This window comes from Nipponia nippon, unplaced genomic scaffold (genome assembly GCF_047370975.1).
Source record: "Nipponia nippon isolate SJK-2023a ecotype South Korea unplaced genomic scaffold, ASM4737097v1 scaffold_1, whole genome shotgun sequence".
NCBI classification, from domain to species: Eukaryota; Metazoa; Chordata; class Aves; order Pelecaniformes; family Threskiornithidae; genus Nipponia; species Nipponia nippon.
This window is the reverse complement of record NW_028262290.1, coordinates 125026675-125042851: the sequence shown is the minus strand read 5'-3', so window position 1 is coordinate 125042851 and position 16177 is coordinate 125026675. Positions and strand designations below refer to the sequence as shown.

At 44.7% G+C, this 16177-nt stretch overlaps 1 protein-coding gene across 6 annotated transcripts in view; it reads right to left on the bottom strand.

The window, feature by feature from the left end:
• Positions 1-9599, bottom strand: part of THRB (thyroid hormone receptor beta) — a 174909-nt gene extending 165310 nt beyond the window's left edge. For 5 of the 6 annotated variants that reach the window (XM_087771277.1, XM_087771212.1, XM_087771222.1 and 2 more), the window contains exons 1-2: positions 9545-9599; positions 5539-5612 (exon numbers count right to left, since the gene is read on the bottom strand). The gene's annotated coding sequence lies outside the window, so the exon portion shown is untranslated. The remainder of the gene's footprint in view (positions 1-5538; positions 5613-9544) is intronic. The other variant, XM_087771249.1, reaches the window with a different exon arrangement.
• Positions 9600-16177: the final 6578 nt, after the last annotated feature.

Sequence of the window (16177 nt, the reverse complement as noted above, 5' to 3'; positions counted from 1 at the left end):
TCACTCTGGAGTCTGCTGATTAAATGAGAACCTCACCTTTTGGCAGACAAAGAGAATCCAAACCATTTTGTTCTAAAAAACCTTACAGGGAACGTGGAAATCAGGAAGCATACATGTCCCTTTTTATTTTTTAGACTACCCGTAGTGAGCCAGCACAGCAGGACAGCATCCTGTGTAGGTCCCTCTTTAAACCACGGATAACCCGTGCTTATACACACCCCAAAACTACTGGGCGGTTCATTAATACAATGACTTTAGATTAATTTCCATTTAATATTAATGATAGCTGAGGCAAATCGTCTCTAAACGCCATGAAAGACTTCAAAACATTTTGGTGTTAACGGAAGGTATTTGGCCAACATCCTCTAGTCTTTGTCTGGGACAAACATCCATTTCCTGTGAAAAATAGATACGAAACCACTAATACTATATACTGTTGGACTTTAATTCTTTTCCTCTTCGATTTCCATTTTACCATACAGTGTAATATATATGTCTCTTTCAAGATTTCTGGGGAACCTAAAAATAACCTAATGTAATAATACTTTGTTTTTGCACAGAGATCTAATTCCATCCTGCCATCAGAATTCGAGGGGAACCACAGCGGATGTGTGAGAACAGAAGAGAAATGAATGAAAATCGAGACAAATAGGAAAGAAAAATAAATAACAAGAAGGAAAGCAAAAGAGAGAGAAACAAACCTAGAGGCACAATCTAACCTCCAATGCACAGTTCATATCAATTTTTGATCTTCCGTGCAAAAACACAGCAGGGAGTTTTTTTCAAGTTATGCAGGGATCCACATGGCACAGGACATTAGTGCTCGGTCCACAAAACCAAATGAACAAGGGCAAAAAAATCTGAACTGAAAGAAAAACAGCAAGATTACGTTATCACCAAAAATTATTTTTAAGATCTGTGTTTCTAAATTGCAACAACAAAGTATTAGAGAAAACAGTCTTAGCCCTCCTACGCTGAAGCAGGCTTCTAGCCTAAGTAGGAATTTGTGCATATTCTCCTTTTTATTGCAAAAGCTCTTTTACTAAAAAAGGCTATTTGGACTGTCATCAAAGGATGATGTGGAGGTTCAAGAAAGTTCAAAACGGATCAGACAATTTATGGTCGATAAGTCTATCGATGGCTAGTAAACACGATGATGCAATCCAGTGAAATCTCTGGATCAGGAAATTCCCATAACCTCTGACTGCCAGAAGTTAGGAAATCTTGCACTTGTCCTATTTCTTCCAGCCTTTCTGCAAGCATGCTCCACTCGTCGGAGTCAGTCAAAGGCAACCAGGCTAGATGGGCTACCGGACTAAATAAAAACGGTAGTTTGTACTTCTTATGCTCCGAAGAGATGATCAAGGCTGTTCTTGTCCTATCATGCTGCCACCCATGATGAATATTTTTATGATTCAAATCATGGTTCCAAATCTCATAAAAATTATACTAGGCCTAGTTTGAATTTCACAACAATGCACAGCAGAAGCAACTCCACATTAATAAATGAATAGTAATGGCAAAACTAGGTGACAACTGACAGGCTTCGTTAGGTCAGAGCTGTAGCTTTTCCTTCACACTGAATGGGATGGACAAAAGGTGAGATGGGGACACCAGCAAGGACAGGCAAGAAGAAATAGCATTTAACTGACCTGCAGAAAAGTCTCTAGTTTGAAAGGGTGGGATAGCACCAAAGGCTTTGCACACAGTTCCCTTTCAGTGGTGGAAGAGGGACATCTCTTTCAAGAAGAATCAAAGCAAGAGCGAACGCAGCTGTGACAGAAGGTAGAGTGGGAAGATGGCTAGAAGTCCTATTGAAACCAGATCCCTTGTCCTAAACCGCTGTGGTTTCAGTTAAAAGATTAGGGCTTGGAAAGGCTTCTGCAGTTGGAATAATTATAACTGGGTTACTCTGAGGGAAAGCTAAAAGCCACTGGGGAGAGGCTTGATTTTGGAGGCCTGACAGAAGCAAGAGCCTTGCAAGTTCTCTCATTGCTAATCTAAGACCATATGGAGCTCAACTACCAGGTGGGTGGGTGTATTAATTGAGGGAACGTGCAGCTCGTTGTATTCTAAATCAACTTGTTCTTCATAAGTGAGCATTACTATGGAAAACACAGCAAGAAACAGAGAGATGCCAGGAAACAACCTCCACGTATAAGTAAAACTAACAAAAGCTAGGAATTGAGATTCCACCTTTCTACTAAGCTCAGAACAGAATGTAGAAGCCTGCTATCTCTTCTCTGGAGTAGATGAGGACATCTACTCATTTCAGTACATGAAAACATGTAAAATAATGCACTATCATCTTTCCATTCATTCTCCATCTCTTGCTTTAGCAGTATTTTGCTAAGCTTTATTTTAGCAGGCCTAAAACATGGCGTGAATGACATCACTTTACCATCTTCATCCTGAATCCAATCATAGTTGGATTTCTGGAATAATTCAGAGACATGCACAGAGTTTCCATTGAAGTATTTTGGTTCCTAAGTTCTCTTCAAAGGTATGGAAGAGAAATATTACCATAGTGCTGGCAGAAATGCTATAACAGTATAGCACTATAATTCTATTATTTTAGAATGGCTGTTGCCATTTTTTGCTCCAAGTGTAGCATGTAGTGCAGTATATATACCTGCTCAGTGTAATATGTAACACTGGTACAGTTCCTACAGCCATATTTCAGTAAATGCCAATTTAAACACAATTTTCCTGACATACAAGAGGAAAGCGTCTTCTGAGTGTGATTATGGGCTTCATGTTGTGATACTTATGCTAATAGTGTCTGAAAAAAGAAGCAGTTCCTTCCTAGAAAACCTGATCTGCCAGGAATCCCAGAAGATGCTTTGGAGGCCAGCTTGAAAAATCTCTCTGCAGGACCTGCCAAGTTTAGTCAAAACTCTGGCTTTTCAAGTGACCTTACCCAGTAGAAACGTGCTGCAGCAGAGTGGCAGTGTTACCCAGCGTGCATAAATCTTTGCAGAGGGAAGTACTTCAGTAAAAAGCTCTTGCTTGACCTCGAAAGAGTAAGTACAGCACGTCATAGCATAGCACTTGGCAGTGCTGTACTTTTTTATAGTTACCTGGTCAGCCAAAACCCAATGACATGAAAATTAAAAGTCTAATTACGACCCAAATGCAATGACAAGTGTTATGGAAACACCTACAGATCCTACCTGGTGCACTCAGACCCACGGCTATGAACTCCTGGAACAAATTAGAAACTGGCACTACCGTAATAGCTGGGTATCTCATTTCTTTAGGATACAGCTGAATGAGGAAGACATGAACAAACAAGCACTGGATGAAACAGACAACTAGCTAATTCCAATGTGCAGGAACCTCCTGCTTGTTAACTTGTCCACTCTAGTCAGCCCTCTGACTATAGAAAAAGCTATCCGCCAAATCTATATTCATGTACCAGGGCAATAAACAAATTAGAAATGCACAGAGACAGGCTGAACAACTTGCACGGTGTTTTAAAATCATCTTTATAAAAAGAAGAACTTGGGGAGAAGCTGGGGATGATTAGAAACTGATGATGGCATACGCTGCCTGCTTTTCCTCCCTCCAAACATGCCACTTCATGTCTTTCAATTCACTAGGTCTTCAGACACACCAAGAGCAGTCACTTGTTCTTTCTAAAGACTTTTTAGAGAGCTGGCACTTACACTTTTAGCACTATGAAGAGGAAATAAAGCTTTGAAGAAATCTTACCTGTTGAAACCACTTTTTAATGGTCTAATGATTTTTTAAAAACAACAACTTGAATTTTGCCCAAAATGTCATTACAAAACAGAATGAAAGTGCTTCTCCACCTTGACTATAGAATTCCTGATACAACACGATAATCATCTGAACGGAGGAGATTCTCTGGAAAAAAATTGTATTTAGTGTTCATGACAGTGCCGTGGTTTTTCATTCAACATTGAAAATGCCCGTTAATAAAATAGCATTCATTGGTTTTATAACAATTCCAGCTCAAAATCTTCTTTTTGGAACGCTAATTGATCCTCCAAATGAGCTTTATTAATCATTGACGGAAAACTGGCAAAATCCTACCCCGTACTTTGGCATCCTTTCAAAATGTCCAATTAGGTCAAATCAAGAAAGCCCTAGAAACCAATCACAGCAGCACTTCTAAGACAAAAAAACCCGTTGTACTCTGAAACAACAACTGCAACATTACAGGGGAAAAAAAAAAAAAGAAACAAACCAAAACCCTCGATCCCAATCTGGTTATGCACCTGGAATAATACCACCTCCATAGAAAAGTGCCGAATAGCCGGTCCTTGAACCACATCAATTAATGATACTTGCTCACAGATTTTCTTTATCAGTGTCATAAATGTCACCAAGCAGTTCACCACAAGGAACAGTGCCAGCCAGTTCCTTAATCTGTCAAGTGAACGCTCGCTCCCCTTCAGCATTTTTCTATACATCTCATCTTCAGTGCTCTAATTTCATGTGTATGCAAAGTCTTCACCTTTTTATGAGTTTCATGTGTTCTATATCTCACCTGCATGTTTGTACATTAACAAATATGTTGACAATGTGATAAAAATAATCTTGGCGGCAAGAACAATAGCGACCTTTATCGAGCTTCTCAAGAATGTGATCTTTGCTTCTGCAGTCCTACTGCACGTACAGCCATAGGTGCTGGTGGGCTGTCTGAGGTGTGTCTTGCTGCCAATCCTAATCCCACCACCCACAGTTAAGAATTAATTAGGACTTGAAGATGCCAGAGGGAGGCAAAACAAACAAAAATAGCGTTTTAATTAACTGTAAACAATAATTAAAATCCTGCATTATATTTAGCATCTGCACATTTCTAGACTTACTGCAGTGACTCTGCATCTAATGAGATCATCTGACTAAATCCCAGAGGACTGGACAGATCTCGGATCCTAAGTACATCTCCTTTCGTATCTCAAAACGGTAAATAATTTATGCATCCTTATAGTGAAGACCAGAAATTAAAAATAAAAAAAATGACACTGTAAATGAACTAAAACCCATGTACCCTAGCCAGACTAAAGGAGAACAAAATGTGCGCACATATAATAAGTAGGTTTTAGTTTCCTATTCCAGATGTACACTTGTTCTGCAATTTCATAACACAGTGCTCCCCACTGTACTAGACAGTTATATTTAGTTGGTTATTTTATTATTTATTTATTTACTTACTTACAGTTCCCTTTTACTTTTTTTATTAACCTTTTTTTATTAAGCTGCCATTATACTAACAACAGTCAGAAGGTGGTGTTATACAACATTCTTTTGCCAAAGTCACGGAAGTTATTTCCAACGTTTTCCACTCTGACGCCCTTTTAATTACAATGCTGAGACACAGAACCCTCTAAGTTTATTCCTATCTGTTTTAGTTACTCAGTTTTCTCTGCCATTTGACCGTCAGCTGGCTAGTTTACAAACTGCATCTCATCAGTTCATCTCAACACGAAGTATTACATTCCCTCAACTTTAGCTTGAAACAGTCACCTGTCATTCAGAAGTCAGTTTTTTTAACAAAAATCTCCTTACCTTCACCGGGAGGACAGGTAAACTTCCTGAAGTTTTACTTTACCATGAGCTTGATCAGGGGTAACCACCAGGACCTAGCCATACAGAAGAAAGTCAAGGGTTTCTCTTGCGCCCATCTCTAGAAACCTGAAGTAAAACATCTGTCTGAAGTTACCACGTGGCTTTTGTGTTCTGTCATTTTCCAAAAACAGCTAGACCGAACCTCTTAACATTTATTAACTACAGCTAAAACTTCAATTCACGAACGAAAGATAACCAAATTCAGGATAGCGTTTATATAATGCACTCAGTATTACAGCCCCCAATATCTCATTTGAATTACAGCCCCTACATGGCAGACACTTGCCATGTTTTAGCTAGTGTGTTGCAACCTTTGTGTGCATCCTTTTCTTCCTCCCATGATTTGTTTGGTAATCCATTAATATAAAAATGAGGAAATGTTTGGAAGATCCTGCACATCTCTACCCCTCTTTCAGCTTGAGTTTCATAGGTTCCTCAGGTTTCATAGGTTCATAAGTTTCATGTATTCTCCCTTACATTTTGCTAAACTGTTAGGTACAGCAGCTTAACTGGTTAGGAATGGTATTATTAATGTTTTCACTTCCGTAGCACATTTTTTGAAATGCAAATTGTAACAGAACTATTAAGAACTTCATAAAACAGTAAAACCGGACTGGTATGTATTCAGGAAGCCAAGGCCAGACCTAAGTGTAATATCTATGTCAGGATGTATCCTAATGTAAGGATATCTTTTGTTAGAATGACTGCCATTATTTATGACTGATTGCAAATGTGGCTGAATTGCTTTGTTGACCTGGAAAGGTCAGGAAGTTTACTCCATGCATCTTGGTTTTCCTCTCATTTTATTTATGTCACACCTTTTCTTTAAGCGTCTATACTCTTGCAACTGCACCACTTCGCTACTTTTGCCTTTCTACAAAAGCTCTCCTTGCATTTTCCTTTTTATTCATGTATTTTTTGTTTCTGTTATGGTGGCAAACACCCCATTAGAAGTGCTACATTTCCTTTGGGTGGATGAAGAAACCAGGAATTGCCCCCCTTTCTTTACATGAGATGCTGCTTTGCCATGGCCTAGAAGGCCCAGCGTGGTACGAGAGAGCTACAGGCTGCTCCCCTGTCTGAGGGACATCCTGTAACGGACCATACCTCATAGCTGCCTACGTGCTGCTGTACAAGAGCTGCTGAACCTCAGCCCTTATCACAGTTGCTCCTTCTGGTTGGTAATACTTTCCAGGAAATCGCCTCACAATCTTTCATCTTTCTTTCAGATGTATATAAAATCTGTATTTCCTATAAGTACCCTTGGGTTGCAGTGCCCTGTAAGGGAGTTTCATTTTTTCCTCCTTAACTTTTTTTGGCCTTCCCTCTGACATCCCCCTGTTGGGGCAGGTACACCGTTCTGTATCGGCTTTTTTCCTGCTTAGTCCTTTTCCCTTTCCTGGAAAAGCAGCCCTTAGCACATTCAAGAACTTCTCAGGTTCCTCCAGTGCATCTTCGTTTGCCCAGAAAATCAAACAGTAAGATCTGAGGGTCTGGGGTTCTAGTTTTATCTGCCATCCACATCGCAAAACTAGCCCTCAGTTGCCTAGGACAGAAACTTTGCATCCCGCCCTCCCAGGTGAAGGTCTGTAGCAGTTCAGCTACCTACTTAGGCTCTGTTTCCCTCTCTCTTTTCCTAATCCTTTTCTACAAGCTACCTCTCTTTTTGTGCCTTGTGCTGGTTGGTCTCCAGATCTCAACAATTCATGTGATGAAAATAAATGTATCTCATCTCTTTCATCTCAGCTGCTTTCTGAGTAATACTAACCTGTGTCTTTTTTGTTTGACTCCTCTAAGCTGGACAGCTAACTCCAATATTACCTTCTGAAAATGTTTATTCTACCTGGAGCATTTCAACTTCTTTTTAATAAGACGTTTCCATCACTATCAAAGACATTTCTTTGGATTTCACTTTTTTCCCCAGCCTTTTTTCTCAAAACTTTTCCATTTCAGCTATTTCCAGGAAAACAAAGCATTGTTGTATTAGCAGGTTCCCTTTCTTTCTTTCTGCTAGGCCTCATTTTTTAAGAGATTTCCTTTTTAAATCTGAGACAATATGTCTTTCTTCATTTCCCTAATAAATCCTGATACCATTTCCCAAGCCTTTTTCACTAACAATGCCTTCTCATTTATCCTGTTCAAGTTTTATCTCAACTGCTCAGTAGAAGTTCATATTAGAGGCTGTATATTTTCATTTTATGTTTATTGATTCAATGAAAAAGACCAAGACCTTATACTTTTGCAGCCCAACAAGCTGTTGTGCTTTGAATTCTTAACCAAGTCTTACTCCTTTTGGAAATGTATAGATATTGTATAGATAGACTCTACTAACGTTTTCTAATGATACACAGTATCTTTCTGCTTTCCTCTGCAGCTGGCTTAGTGCCTCAGTCCCCTGCAGTATTTTCTTTCAGGTATAGTTTCTGGGGAAAAAAAACTTTAATACGTGAAAGAGCTGTGATTTGACTATCCTATAGATATGTTCTGCAGTACTGTCTTTCCATTGAGGCTCCTTCTGCTTTTCACTGCCCCCGACTGCTCTAGGGCACAACCGATCCATGCTGCACGACCTCACAGAGCATCCTCCTGCGACGAGAGTGGTCCCCTCACAATATATGGCAATATTTGGACCCGGGAAAGCCCCAATTTCCTCACCAGAATGCTGCTTTTCTGCTCGTATGGTTTGAGCACAACATACAGCGACATTTTTTTGCCCAGAGGTGCTTTCCTAGTCTAATAATAATAAATTAATCTCAGTTCTTTACCACAGCATTAGCAAGCAAGAGCTGATCCTGCCTTCCTTGCAGCTGCTGGTATTGTGCCGCTGTTTTGGCGAGAGGAAGCTCGGCCCCTAACGGAGGAAGGTTGTGCTGTGGCAGAGATGCGAGGCAGAGCCAGGACATGCAGCCTCCTCCCAGCTCTGCCACCCACCTGTTGCTGTGGGACTTAGGATAAGTTACTGCCTATGCCTCGCTCTTGCATTTTCTACATAACGTGTATTCTGCGTTAGCTTCTTTACATCTCTCCCGCAGAAGCATCCCACAGAACGCACTATGCAACTGGATGTTTTTTCCACAAGGTATTGAGTTCCCTCGACTAGAAGGCCAGTAGCACTTACTTTTTTAAAAATACTGGTTAATTATCCTTCATAGTCACAAGTACGCTTAACAAACAGCGTTACTACATTCACAGAGAGGTTCTTAACACTTTTGTCTCAATTTGTCAGCTGCTCTGGAATGACAACCCTACACGGATGTTGCCATCCGTCACCCGAACGCCCCAGCGTTTCTCAGCCATCTCCCGCGCCACCGTCCCCACTGAGCTCAGCGCTCCCACACGCAAGCAGCGTGAAGCCCCTGGGAAGCACCCCGGCCCCTCCTGCAAAGTCTCTGCAGCTCCCGGGGGTGAGGGAAAGGGATGAACTCTGCAGAAGCAACAAACACGACGTAGCCCTTCCCGAAGCCTGTTTTCTTCCCGTGTAACGAGTAAATACATCTGGTAAACCGAAGGGCCGGGGGACACCGAATAGGTGAGGCTGCCCTCGCAGCTCCAACCGAGTCACCCGCGGTCAGCGCGGGGAGCCGCGGGGCCGGAGGGGAGCCCCAGCGGGGCTGGCACCGGGAGGGAGCAGCACTCCCCGGCCGGCAGCACACCGCGGCCTCCCCGCCCCGGCGGCAGGCCGGGCCCCGGGCTGCGGGGGCGGCCGGCGGCGCGGCTCCCGGCCGCTCGCCTCCGTCCCCCGGCGGTGCGCAGCCGGCCCTGCCGAGCGGCGGCACGGGCGAGCGGCCCCGGCCCCGGCCCGGCCCGCCTGCGGAACCCCCGCTCGGCTTCCCGCCCACCCCGCCGCCGCTCCGGACCCCCGGCCCGGGGTGGGGGGCTCCCCCCTGGCCCCGCCGCCGCGGCCGGGGCCCGCCGGGGGAGCGGGGAGGGACGCGGGGAGTCTCACCTGCCACAGGCGAGCGCCGAGCGGGAGGCGCCGGGGCGGCTGCGGCGCTTCCTGCGGCGGGAGGCGGGCGCTGTCCCCGGCTGACCCCGCGGGGGGGCGGCGGCGGCGGGACGCGGGGCCGGGGTGGGGCCGGGCCGGGCGGGCGGCCGCCTCTCCGCCGGGGAGGGAGGCGGCCGGCAGCGGGGCGGGCGCGGGGAGCGGCGGGGCCGAGCGGGGCGGTGTGGCGCGGCGGTGGCGGCGGCCGGTGACCGGCCCGGCGCTGCGCGCTGTCATGGCAGCGCGGCCTGACGCGGCGCGGCGCCTCACGGCTGCCGGCGGCGGCCCGGCCCGAGGGGAGCCCCGCTCCCCGCCGCCCCTCGGCGCGGAGCCCCCTCCGCCGCGCAGCCGCCCGGCGGGGCCGTCCGGGGGGACACGCCGGGCGAGCAGGGCACCCCCGCCGGGGGAAGCAGCCTGCGCCCTGCGGGCCGAGCGGAGCGCTGAACGCGGAGGCCGAGGGAGCGATCGTCCCGCCGGCGCCGGGGCCAGCGGGGAGCCCCGGAGCCCCGCGCCCCGCCGGCTGCTGCCGCCTCTGCCGGGCGCTCCTGCCGGCCTGGCCCGGGCCGGCACCCGCAGCCTCCCCGCCGCGCCCCGCCAGCTCGCTGCCGCGACGCTTCCTGCGCCGCCAGAGCTGCCAGCAAATCGGTTGTGCCAGACGGGAGCTGGAGGGATGCAGGAGGGTCTGGGGTCGTTAACGGAGCGCCAGAGCAGCGCCCGCGGCTGGGCTCTGAGCCCCGCGCTGCGGCATCACCCGAGCGGGACGGCGCGGTGGCGTCGGAGGAGCTGGCTGCCCTCGGGTGGCTGGCAGGCAGCTCGCGGGCACCGAACACCGTGTTTCTTCCAGACTGCAAAGAAGTTTGTTTGCTGGGGTTTTTGTTTGTTTTTTTTTCTTGGCACCGGTGGTCAGGTGTGGAGGCTGATCGACGGAGCAGCCAAAATACGTGCCCATTTGGCTTACAGGTTTTAATCGGCTTACTTCTTTCCGTTTTCAACTTCTTTACCAGTATTTTTTACATGTAATAAGGAATAAAAGGCAAGAAAAAGAGACAAGGACAAAGCATGGTTTAGCTATCACAGTGCTGCCTGCATTAGAAGTGTACAAATAAGATAAGCACCTACATGACTCCTACTAGGGGATGCAATTAATTTGACTAGACAGCCTCATAATATCACAGCTGAGACAGAAGTGCGGTTCAAAGGCAGTAAAAGGATTACAGCTCCATCCCAGTTAGGGTTTAAAGTTCTTGAACGGTGTCCTCCATAACGTGATTCTGCTCTGAAAACGTGATGCCATGCGCTGACTCTGTCTCAGTGCTTTCAGCATCAGGGGCTCAGTTTACATGTAAAAGATGTTGCCACTGAATTACAATCCTGAAAGCCAGCTGCGATCTTTTCTTCAACTAACAGAATAATTACTTAAGTACAGTACACTGAAATAGACTGAAAGTCTAACTTCTCCTATACACAGCGTAACACCTTCAAGTCTTCATTACAATTACAGAAAAAAAAGTATAAACCTTCATAATCCAGCTAAAACATGCTACGTGTTTTAAATTAAAATTAATTTAGTTATGTGGCTTAACAAATGACAGCAAAACTCAACCAGCACGAATTGGCCTGAGCAGGAGATAGGTCAGGCAGGCAAACAAGCTTCTCTGCTCAGATCATCTCATGCTTTGGCCCAGACTCCCGCGAGCACATTGGAGAGAATCTCCCCAAATCTCGCCTGTGGATCTATCAAATTAGGAACTCACTGTAGTAAACAGTTGTCTAGAAAAGTGTCAATGTATTCTAGAAGCACTAGGGAGGACCCTTCTTGGTCTAGAGAAAAAAAGTAGGTGCTTTAAAATAGCTAGGTGTAATGAACTGAATGACATTCATTCATTTTTATACAAACTTAGAGTTTTTCAGCTAGCACAAATACTTAAGGTGTGATTGAACCACCTTTGTACCTTGAGTCCAGTTGCTCTGTATAGAAGGAGAAGGTCTGGAGAAGGTCTGGAGAAGGTCTGGAGACTAGGACTATAATAAGCCAGCCAAAGATCTGATGAGGCTGCACTGTTACATGACAAGAGATGAGGGGAGTGAGGACGATAAAATCAAAAAATCAATGACAAAGGAGCAAGGTGAAGGCAAGGAAGGGCGTAAACTTCAGCTGAACGTAGCAGGGCGAGGGAAGTCAGTTGAATGCTCAATAGAGGTGATGTAGCCAGGAAGGATGGTGTCCATCAGGAAAGAACAGTGCCTTCAAGACCTCTCTTGAGATACATTTTAAGGGTTGGTTTGTTTGTTTGTTTGTTTGTTTTTCTGTGAAATCCCCATAGTTCCATGCAGCAGCAAAATAATATATCTAACCTCTACGGGATATTACTGTTAATGCAGTTTTATTTTTTCTGTGCTAAAGGACTAGATAGGAAGACCCAACTGGCTGGAACTGGGAAGAACTGGCAAGTATGTTACAGCAGACAAGGCCCAGTGTAATGAAAAACAATGTCTGGAGTAGGGTCTGAAGCTTTGCTCTTCATGCTTCCTTACAGACTGTCATGCTATTTTCTACGATGATGATTTTTTTGGAAGAATAGAAATAAAAATTACCAGAATCGCATTTCTGTATTGTCTTACAAAAAGGACGTCTTCTCCCACAGACTTTGCCCTTAAAATCTCCAGTGCAGTGAAGCTCCTCAAAGGCTCCCAGCCACACAGTGCAACCACATGAAGCAGCTGCTCGACGCACGCAGCCATTGTTTGAGTGCATGCGGCATTTTCACTCTTCCATACGGACAGCGTGCCCCAGCGCCTGTTTTGCTCTGTGTTGCACAAACGGAAAGGCACTCACGAACGCCCTCAGTTTTCATCACTCGAATTTCATAGAAGCCCATGTAAAAGACGGATGCTTATTTTCTGAGGTGGCCGTTGTCGCTCAGCTGGGAAGCGGCCGCCCGGAGCTGCCGGCCGCTCCCAGCGCCGCTCCCGGAGCCGCTCCCGGAGCCGGGGCCGGCGGGAGCTGTCCGTGGTCGGGCCCCGCGTCCGCCGGCGGGGCCCTGCCACCAGCCGGGTTCACCATCGCCCTGGCCTTGCCCCTCGCAGTGTTCAGCGGAAGGTGTCCTCTTCGTTCTCCCTTTTTTGCGTGCACTTCGACTCCGGAATACACTTCCACCCAGTAAATTATTCATTTTTATTACTAACACATAGAATCAATGTCCTGAGTTGGAAGGGACCCACGAGGATCATCGAGTTCAACTCCTCTCCCTGCATAGGACAACCCCAAAATTCACACCATATGTCTCAGGGCGTTGTCCAAACGCTTCTAAAATATTGTCAGGCTTGGCGCCATGACTGCCTCCTGGGGGAGCCTGTTCCAGTGCTCCACCACCCTCTGGGTGAAGAACCTTTTCCTAATGTCCAACCTAAACCTCCCCTGGCATAGCTTCCTGCCGTTCCCTTGGGTTCTAATATCCCAGATACAGCTATCTTCTTTTTTTGGTTGATATCTGACATAAGATACTGTTAAATTTTGGAAAATTTGTTAGAAATTAACTTATTTTAAAAAATACTGTTTTCCTAAGTTTAAGCTTTTCTGGGTGTTTTATCAGGCTTCTTAGATGTCTGTCTATACTTTTGGTAGATTTCCAGCTTTCACATCCATCTGTTAAGTTGAAAATAACATGAATTGAATATTCAGTTTGTTCTTTAAGTTGTAGATTTTCAAGGACTGCATCTTATTTAAGCAGATAAATGCAGTTGCTGCCTTGCCAATTTGCGACATTATTTCCTTCTCGATATCCCCACCGGCTTGCATATTACTGCCAAGGTATTGAGATTGACTCATCTCTTGCACTCCTTTGCCTTCTAAAGCAATGCTTGAATTTGAGGTTTCTTGTTGGAATTATTTTTGGCATATTATTGTTAACCCTATGTTTGCTATCACGCTCAGTAGTCTTTTAGTTCACCTTTTCAGACAGTCTTTCATGTCTGAGTGGACACTGAAGACCTAAGTCACTAGCAAAATAAAATTTCAGCATATTGCTATTGAGCCATTTAATGTCTAATAGTCTGGCTGTCTAAACCTTTCTGATAGTGAATCAGTAGTAACCCCAAAACATTTAATCATTTGCACTGTCATTTTTTGTTGATGGACCTTCATATTACAAACTTTGTCATCTCCTTGTTCAATGAACCTTGTTCAACGTTAATCATCAAGCAGAATACTTTATCTCATTTCACTCATGCTTTATCTGTGCACGCTGCACGTGGATATAAAGCTGTGTTGATATTAATTACTTTCCTTGACATAACACATTGCTTCAAGATACAGCAAAATAAATCAGGGTAGAGACTGTCAAATGCTTCTGTGAAATGTGTGTGGCTTATATTAGTATTTTTTTCCTATTCAGTCTTCCTCTGATGATTGCTTTTAGACTATGCTGATATACGGTCTGAGAAGTTAGAGTAATAACAGATTAGTAGAAAAATTGATGCATGACAGAAACTGAACAAGGGTAATGCCCTCTCTACACTTGCAAAAAACAAAACAAAACAAAACAAAAAACCCAAACACAACAAAGTTTATATGGAGAAAGATACATTCTAGCTTGCTAGGTCATGCGCTGACCAGTCACTGCTGTGGCTGCCACAGAATGTAGACTGGAGCTAGGTTTAAACTAGTTATCTTTAAACCAGTGATGACTGCAGTGTAATGATCCTTTGAGGTGCATACCTAGTAAAACTTCATCTGGACCAAAGTTTCTGCCATAAGCTTTGCCTCAGCCAGCTCACCATATGAAAAGATTTATCCACCGAGAAGAAATAAAGGGACAGACAAATTTTGTGCAGATCACTTCATGGACCCTTCTGGCATTGTTACTCTAAGAAGAAAGGTTTAAGAGTTGAAAAATTTCAGGAAGAGAAAAGCCCTCAGCTGTGCGGTGGTTCCCCTCTGGTGAAGCAAAGGCGGGCTGCTTGGACAGCTCCTGTCCTCGCACGGCTCCCCGGTCTCTGCCTGCACATGGCCCTGCCTTTCTGCCGGCCGCAGAGCGCTGCTGCCGTGGCCGCTCCTTCTCTCGCCAGTCCGGCAACCCTCCCTCTCGCCTTTGTAGTTAACTCTCTCTCTTCATGTGATCCCTGGGTGAAATCCGCAAGAAGTGGTATTAGGAGACTAACTAAGTCCCTAAGTGATCTTCTGTTTGTGCACCTATAGGAAAACAGGGCTGATCGTGCTTCAAAATATGGATTTCAGAGAGTAAAGAAATGTGGGTTTGTGATGTTTCTAGTAGGAACATACAAAGCAACTTCATGACTTCTTTCCGATCCAAAGTGCACTGAAAATTTCCATTGTTATTCTGTTAGGGGGCCTCAGTGGTTTAAAATCAATAACATTTCATTTCCACATGCAGTGGCTGAAATCACAATTTTATTTGACATTTCTTCTGTATTAATATGCTGTCACACACGTTCTGAGTGCCCATATGGCAGACTTCCATATACTATCTCATTTTAAGCAAAGTATATCTCTATTTTTTCCTTATAACTCCCTGCAGGAACAGCAAGGAGGAAAGCCTTACAGCAGAAACTAATTCTAAGCTCCACAGTTTTGCTAGTGGGTAAGGAATCTACTTCACTTAAGAGAAGGCATCATTTGTTCGTTCACACAGGGACCTGGTAGGGAACAGAATCCTCTGTAATGGGAAGAGAGAGGGAAAGCAAGCAAGCACAGCAGCTCCTTGTGTTTGGTTCTATTTTCTGTCCATGTTAAATGACCCATGTAATGAGTAAAGAATTGTTTAGATCGAGTACTACACAAGCATGTTAGGTCAATAACTACTCTACTGCTAGCTGGCAGTCTGAACTGGTCATGAACAAAATCAGTGCTGTCATTTCACAACTTCTTTAAACCAATGCAGTTACAGAAATACTTCCTAGAACAGAAAGATTCCTTTGCTCCATGACGATAAACACCAAGACGTTAAAGATGCAGAGAGGCCCGATGTGATTTTTTTAAGAGCCCAAATGCCTCCTGGGTTGGCCAATGGATCACTAATGGTGAATATAAGATTCTGGCAATAGTACTTAAAAAAAACCCCAACTATTGGGGCTCCTCAAGATGTACTTTAGACTAACCTAGTTTTATGTGAGTGTATTTTTTTTGTCCTGCCTCTTCTACTTACTGCACTGATTTGCTGCGAGCTTTTAAATTACCTTGCAAATTCCACAGGGTGAGAGCTTCGACTGGGTTTGCATCACACCCAGCCCAGAAGAGATATCCCTAGAACTGGAAAACAGCATTTTTACAGAGAGTGAAAAAGAAATGGAAAAAAAATGTGAGAAATGTGACTACTCAAATCTTTAAAACTATGACAGAGATTGGATGGGTGTCCTGACTTTTGATTGAAGTCACAGTCCACTAACCTCTGTGTTTTGAAGGATGGGTTGTAAACAGGCATCAAGGGACATGGTGACACTACTCTTATTCAGTGGGAATGTGGTCTCATTAGGGAAGACACCAAGGTGATCTTAGTGTGCAAGAGAGAATCTGGAGAAGAAAAGGCTTTGCTATACCACACTGTCTGTGTTCAGAATCTTCTTCTGGTTCAGGTCACC